Source organism: Triticum aestivum, chromosome 2A (genome assembly GCF_018294505.1).
Source record: "Triticum aestivum cultivar Chinese Spring chromosome 2A, IWGSC CS RefSeq v2.1, whole genome shotgun sequence".
Lineage (NCBI taxonomy): Eukaryota > Viridiplantae > Streptophyta > Magnoliopsida > Poales > Poaceae > Triticum > Triticum aestivum.
The window spans coordinates 758,762,722-758,769,089 of NC_057797.1; the positions used below are offsets into that span (position 1 = coordinate 758,762,722).

Here is a 6,368-nt window from a genome sequence, read left to right on the forward strand (position 1 = left end):
CCTCTTTCCTCCTCCTCGTCTTCATGGGAGGAGTGCGCCTCGGAGTCATCAAACGATGAGTCCGACTCCACCGGGCGCCGGGAACTCTTCCAGGTTCCCGTGGACTTCTTCTTGGCCTTCTTCTCCGACACCACGTAAGGTGCCGGAACCAGCAGCTCCGCCAGGCGGGCGTCTGCTGGGTCTTCGGGCAAAGGAGCCGGACAGTTGATCTGTCCGGCCGTCCTCTGCCAGTCCTGTCAAAGGCATGGGGGCTTAGATCCCGCATAGAGTAAAACTATGAAAGACAAATATCCTGTAAGAGGTAAAACAGCTTACCGCGCTGGCTTGACGCTGCGCACTGAATCTGCGATCTTTGATGGTGGAAGCGGGAGCCTCGGCGCCCTTGAATAGCACCTTCCAGGCATCTTCGTACGTTGTGTCAAAGAGCCTGTTCAGAGTTTGGTGCTGGGCCGGATCGAACTCCCACAAGCTGAAGGCCCGTTGTTGGCACGGGAGGATCCGGCGGATGAGCATGACCTATACTATGTTGACGAGTTTGAGCTTCTTGCTCACCAGGTTTTGGACGCATGTTTGGAGTCCGGCCAGCTCTCCCGAACTACCCCACGATAGGCCCTTCTCTTTCTAGGAGGTGAGTCGCGTAGGGATTTCGGATCGGAACTCGGGGGCTGCGACCCATTCAGGGCCATGCGGCTCGGTGATGTAGAACCACCCCGATTGCCACCCCTTTATGGTCTCCACGAAGGAGCCCTCGAGCCATAGGACGTTGGGCATCTTGCCCACCATGGCGCCTCCGCACTCCGCCTGGCGGCCGCCTACTACCTTCGGCTTGATATTGAAGGTCTTCAGCCATAAGCCGAAGTGGGGCTGGATGCAGAGGAAGGCCTCACACACGACGATAAACGCCAAGATATTGAGGATGAAGTTCGGGGCCAGATCGTGGAAGTATAGGCCGTAGTAGAACATGAGCCCCGGGACGAATGGGTGGAGAGGGAAGCCTAGTCCACAGAGGAAATGGGTGAGGAACACCACCCTCTCATGGGGCCTGGGGGTGGGGATGAGTTGCCCCTCGTCTGGGAGCCGGTGCGCGATGTCGTCGGACAAGTATCCGGCTCTCCTCAGCTTCTTGATGTTTCCCTCTGTGACGGAGGAGACCATCCACTTGCCTCCCGCTCCGAACATGGTTGGAGGAGGTTGAGGTGAGGAATGCGTACTTGGGCGCTAGAGCTCGAGTGTGCGAAAATGGATGAGCAAAGGAGGAAGAAGGCGTGGATGAAAAGGTGGATCCTTATCCCCTTATATGGGCGGACGAAACTATGCGTCCCCACCAGCCAGGTAAAACTCGCTTATTCCCCAAGCTCCGTAATCAATGGCGCGGTTCGGTTACCCACACCCGTATTGATGACAAGACGTGCCAAGGAAACTGCCTCGCAAAACGCGCTGAGGTGGGACAGTAAAAACGATTTGAACAAAGGCCTGGTTGTGGTGTGATGTCACGCTGCAGAATACATCAGCATATTAGATTTGTGTAAATATTATTCTCTCTACGGCAGTATGTGAAACTTATTTTGCAGAGCCGGACACTATCCTTGTGTTCAAAATCTTCTATGAAGTATTCGGAGGAGGAACCCGCCTTGCAATGCCGAAGACAATCTGTGCGCCGGACTCGTCGTCATTGAAGCCTGGTTCAGGGGCTATTGAGGGAGTCCTGGATTAGGGGGTGTCTGGATAACCGGACTATAACCTTTGGCTGGACTCTTGGACTATGAAGATACAAGATTGAAGACTTTGTCCCGTGTCCGGATGGGACTTTCCTTGGCATGGAAGGCAAGCTTGGCAATATGGATGTGTAGATCTCCTCCCATTGTAACCGACTCTGTGTAACCCTAGCCCTCTCCGGTGTATATATAAACCAGAGGGTTTTAGTCCGTAGGACAACAACAATCATACCATAGGCTAGCTTCTAGGGTTTAGCCTCTCTGATCTCGTGGTAGATCTACTCTTGTACTACTCATATCATCAATATTAATCAAGCAGGAGTAGGGTTTTACCTCCATCGAGTGGGCCCGAACCTGGGTAAAAACATTGTGTCCCTTGTCTCCTGTTACCATCCGCCTAGACGCACAGTTCGGGACCCCCTACCCGAGATCCGCCGGTTTTGACACCGACATTCACCAAGTGGAATGATGAGCTCATTATGCAATTCTACTCCACTGCACACTTCTATCCAAATGGAAGGATTGTGTGGATGTCTGAGGGTACTAGGTACCAGTCTACAGTTGAAGAATGGGCAAGACTCATAAATTCTCATGAGGAACATGAGGATGACTTGGATGTCTATGCCAAGAAGAAGAAAGACCACAACTCTATGGCAAATATGTACAAAGAGATCCTTGATGATGCTTTGGACACACATAAGTTTGGATCTGTACACTATTTGTTGTCTGGTCTGCCTACAATCAATTGGATTATGAGGCACACACTTCTTCCCAAGTCAGGTGATCACAAGATGATCAGAGGACATGCTATCAACTTGCTGCTCATATTTGATGTCCCACAAAAGTTCAAGGTTATGAGCCTGATTGTGGAAACAATCAAGAGGACTGCAGCAGATCAGAAGAGAAGTTGTGGATATGCCCCACACATCCAAGAGCTCATCAACTCAAAGATGGGAAAAGGCAAGTACATCTTGGACAAGGAGCATCTACCCATCTATCCTGAATTTGAGGACAACACAGTTGTCATGACTGAGAATGAACCATCATCTGTGCAAGCACAAGAGAAGAAAGCCAAAGCTAAAGCTGAGAAGGCTGCAAAGATGCCAACTGTGGAAGAGGCATCTCGGGTCTTCTTGAAGAGCAAGCAAGACCAGCTTGGATATATGATCCAATCCACTCTGAGGATTGAGCAAGGTCTGGCCACCCTGACCAAGAACCAGGAGAGCTTGGAAAGGATTGTTGAGACGAAATTCTATGACCTTGATGTCAAGATCACAGAGATCCAAACTGCAGTTGAGCAACTTCAGGAGGAAGTAGAGGAGAAGAAGGGCAAGTCTACCACAGATGCATTTGCTAGAGTGCCCAGAGGACAAAGATCTGCTACAGTGCCAGTGACAGACACTAGAGCTACATCATCAGCACCAGCAGCTACAGCTCCAGTTCCAGCTCCAGCATCTACTCCACCAGCTCCAGCCACTTCATTAGAAGCTTTCGTCCTTGGCATTCTCTCAACACCACCTCCCGAAGATCAAGCCTGAGAGTCGTTTAGCACTATGCATTTTCGAACTTTTTGGTAACTTGTTGCCGAAGGGGGAGAAAAATGTATAGATCATAGGCTTCGAGAGAGAGAGAGAGTGTTGGTTTTTATCTCTCTTTGCACTCTTTTTGGTTGGTTTGAAACTTTAATGTGTGCTTGTGTGATACTACTTTATGTCCTTGTGAGATACTTATTTGGTCAAGTGTTTGATCATATGCTACCCTTAATGCTTGTTGGTTAATGCTATCTTTCATACCCTATTATGATCATTCACTTTGCTTGGTGATGAGTGCATCCTTTTAATCTCTATCATTTTGAGCGCTCCACCAAGATGTATGTGACATGGAAGAGTAACCCATGATCCTAATCGATTGTGCATTTGCATTCAAAAGCAAATCTTAAATAATGCACAAATTTAGGGGGAGCTCTTGCTTATCACATACTTCTCAAAGCGACGATGTTTTTCAATCTTATTTATCATTTGTTGAAGCTTTGATCTATATGTTGTCATAAATTACCAAAAAGGGGGAGATTGAAAGTGCAACTATCCCTGGGTGGCTTTGGTAATTCCAAACAACATATAGCTCATTGAGCTAATACTATTCCAAGATAAATATTTCAGGAAAGCTCAATGTTTGGCATGGCATGGATTAGAAAGTGGACCCTTCAAAATGCTAAGGACAAAGGATTGGCTCAAGCTCAAAGTACAAGACTCTACATTTTTTATTTTAGTGATCCAAGATCACATTGAGTCTATAGGAAAAGCCAATACTATTAAGAAGGGATGAGGTGTTGCTTAATGAGGATCTTTCTCAAAATGATTAGTGATATGCTCCAAAACCCTCCACTACTTTCTCATATCCACATATGTCCTCAACCAAAAAGTCCAAGTCGGCTCCACCGATTCTTTCCATCTGGAGCCACCGAGTTTAGTTGACATAGCCACTGCCAGAAACCCTAATCAATTCGGTCTTACCGATAGGGATCTCGGTCTCACCGAGATGGGATTGCAAACTCTTTGTTTCCCTTCGTAACGTTTCGATCAAACCGAGATGAGCGATCAGTCCCACCGAGATTGCAATGCAAACTCTTTGTTTCCCCTTCGTAACATTTCGGTCCAACCGAGATGAGCGAATCGGTCCCACCGAGTTTGCCTGACCAACTCTCTATTTGGCTATTACCAAAATAGGTCTCACCGAGTTTGTGTAATCGGTCTCACCGAGATTACGTTATGCCCTAACCCTAATGACATCGGTCCCACCGAGTTGACATGTTGGTCCCACCGAGAATCCTAACGTTCATATTTTGAACTAAATCGGTCCGACCGAGTTTAATGATTCGGTCCCACCGAGTTTGGTGATTTGTGTGTAATGGTTAGATTTTGTGTGGAGGCTATATATACCCTCCACCCACTCTTCATTCGTGGAGAGAGACATCAGAACATGCCTACACTTCCAATACATATTTTCTGAGAGAGAACCACCTACACTTGTGTTGAGGTCAAGATATTCCATTCCATCCACATAAATCTTGATCTCTAGCCTTCCCCAAGTTGCTTTCCACTCAAATCTTCTTTCTACCAAATCCAATCCTATGAGAGAGAGTTGAGTGTTGGGGAGACTAGAACCACCAACAATTTGTCAATTTGCCCCCCTCCCCCGCGTCGTCCTCCCACGGGCGACTCGGGAGGCGACGCAGCCCTCGAGCGCTCCCTCCCCTCCTCCTACCCCTCCCCCTGCCGCCGCCGGTGCTCCCCGCCGGGCAAAGCCCTGGTGGATCCGGCGGCGGTGGGACTTCGCTCCCAGGCGGCCTCCCCCCTCGAGCGTGGGGCTCGACGAGGCTGACAGAGCTGCGCTTCTCTGAACCTAGGGTTTCGCGTCGGTGGCCCCAGATCCAGAGGGTCGGGCCTCTGGACTGGTGTGGCGAGCAGGCGGGCGGCGCGGCGCGACCCTTTGGGGGCGCGGCTGTGGCTGCTTGGCCGTGCCCCGGCGGATCCGGGCGGCGGAGGGTGCGGGCCAGCGCGGCAGCGGCCATGGTCGGCGGTGGCAAGGTGCAGGTGGCTGGTCTCCGTGACGGCGCCACTAGCCCTGCTCGACGCGTCCCCTGCGATGGTTGGCCTTGTCTGGCAGCCATCCGGCAGCTGCTGCACTGCGCTGGCTGGTGCTTCCCTACATCGACAGTGACAATACGTGGTTTCCCTCTCGGTGCTGGTGGTCCTCTCTGGCGATCTGCTTCCCCATCTCCTGTTTGCTCTGCTTCGGCGGTTTTGGGGTTCTGGTCTTGGGCCGGGCGAAATCCCTGTGCGGCGATGGCCTGCGCTGACAACGGCAACACCTGAGGGTGCCGTTACCTCCATGGAGGCGCTGTCATGGCCCGGACTGGACCCTCTCCTCGGGCACCGGGGGAAACCCTTGGTCCAGTTCACTGGACAAGGCAGCGGCGGCGTCTCAGCGTCGTTCCTTTCTTGAAAGCGCTGCTTGGGTCGCACTTGGAGTCCCCTATGCGGTAGCTGGAGATGGTGGCCTCCCCGGTCTTTCCGGCAAGGTTTGCTGGTAATGCGATGCTGTGATGAGGGCTGCAACATGGAGCGTGGGCGTCCGGGGCGCAATGTATGCCGGCGCCAGCACGTCCAAGACGATGGCTTCGCTAGTTTTGGATGGGTCCTGCCATCCACCTGCCATCTCCTAGGCACATATGGATGGAAGGTACGTTGGCCCGGTCAGCCCTAGAGATGCAGTCTTCTTCGGAGGCGCCTGGCAACGACTGTGACGCGGCATTGAGGCTCTGTGTCTAGCTACCTTGCCATTCATGGTTGGAGGTTGGACAAGGCAAGACCTTTCGTCGTTGCGGTCTGTAATTGGTTGCACCTCCTCACCTGCTTGTCTGGTGAGGACGATGGTGTGTGTGTGCGTGTGTCCCTCCTCCTGGGAGGTTGTACCTGTACTGCTGTTCTCTTCCTGTTCAATGAAATGAAACGCAAACTCTTTTGCGTTTTCTCGAAAAAAAGTGTTGGGGAGACTATCATTTGAAGCACAAGAGCAAGGAGTTCATCATCAACACACCATTTGTTACTTCTTGGAGAGTGGTGTCTCCTAGATTGGCTAGGTGTCTCTTGG

General features: G+C 51.1%; 1 pseudogene; it reads right to left on the reverse strand.

The window, feature by feature from the left end:
- Positions 1–4,872: 4,872 nt before the first annotated feature.
- Positions 4,873–5,608, reverse strand: LOC123038226 (translation initiation factor IF-2-like; annotated as a pseudogene).
- Between the last annotated feature and the right edge of the window lie 760 nt (positions 5,609–6,368).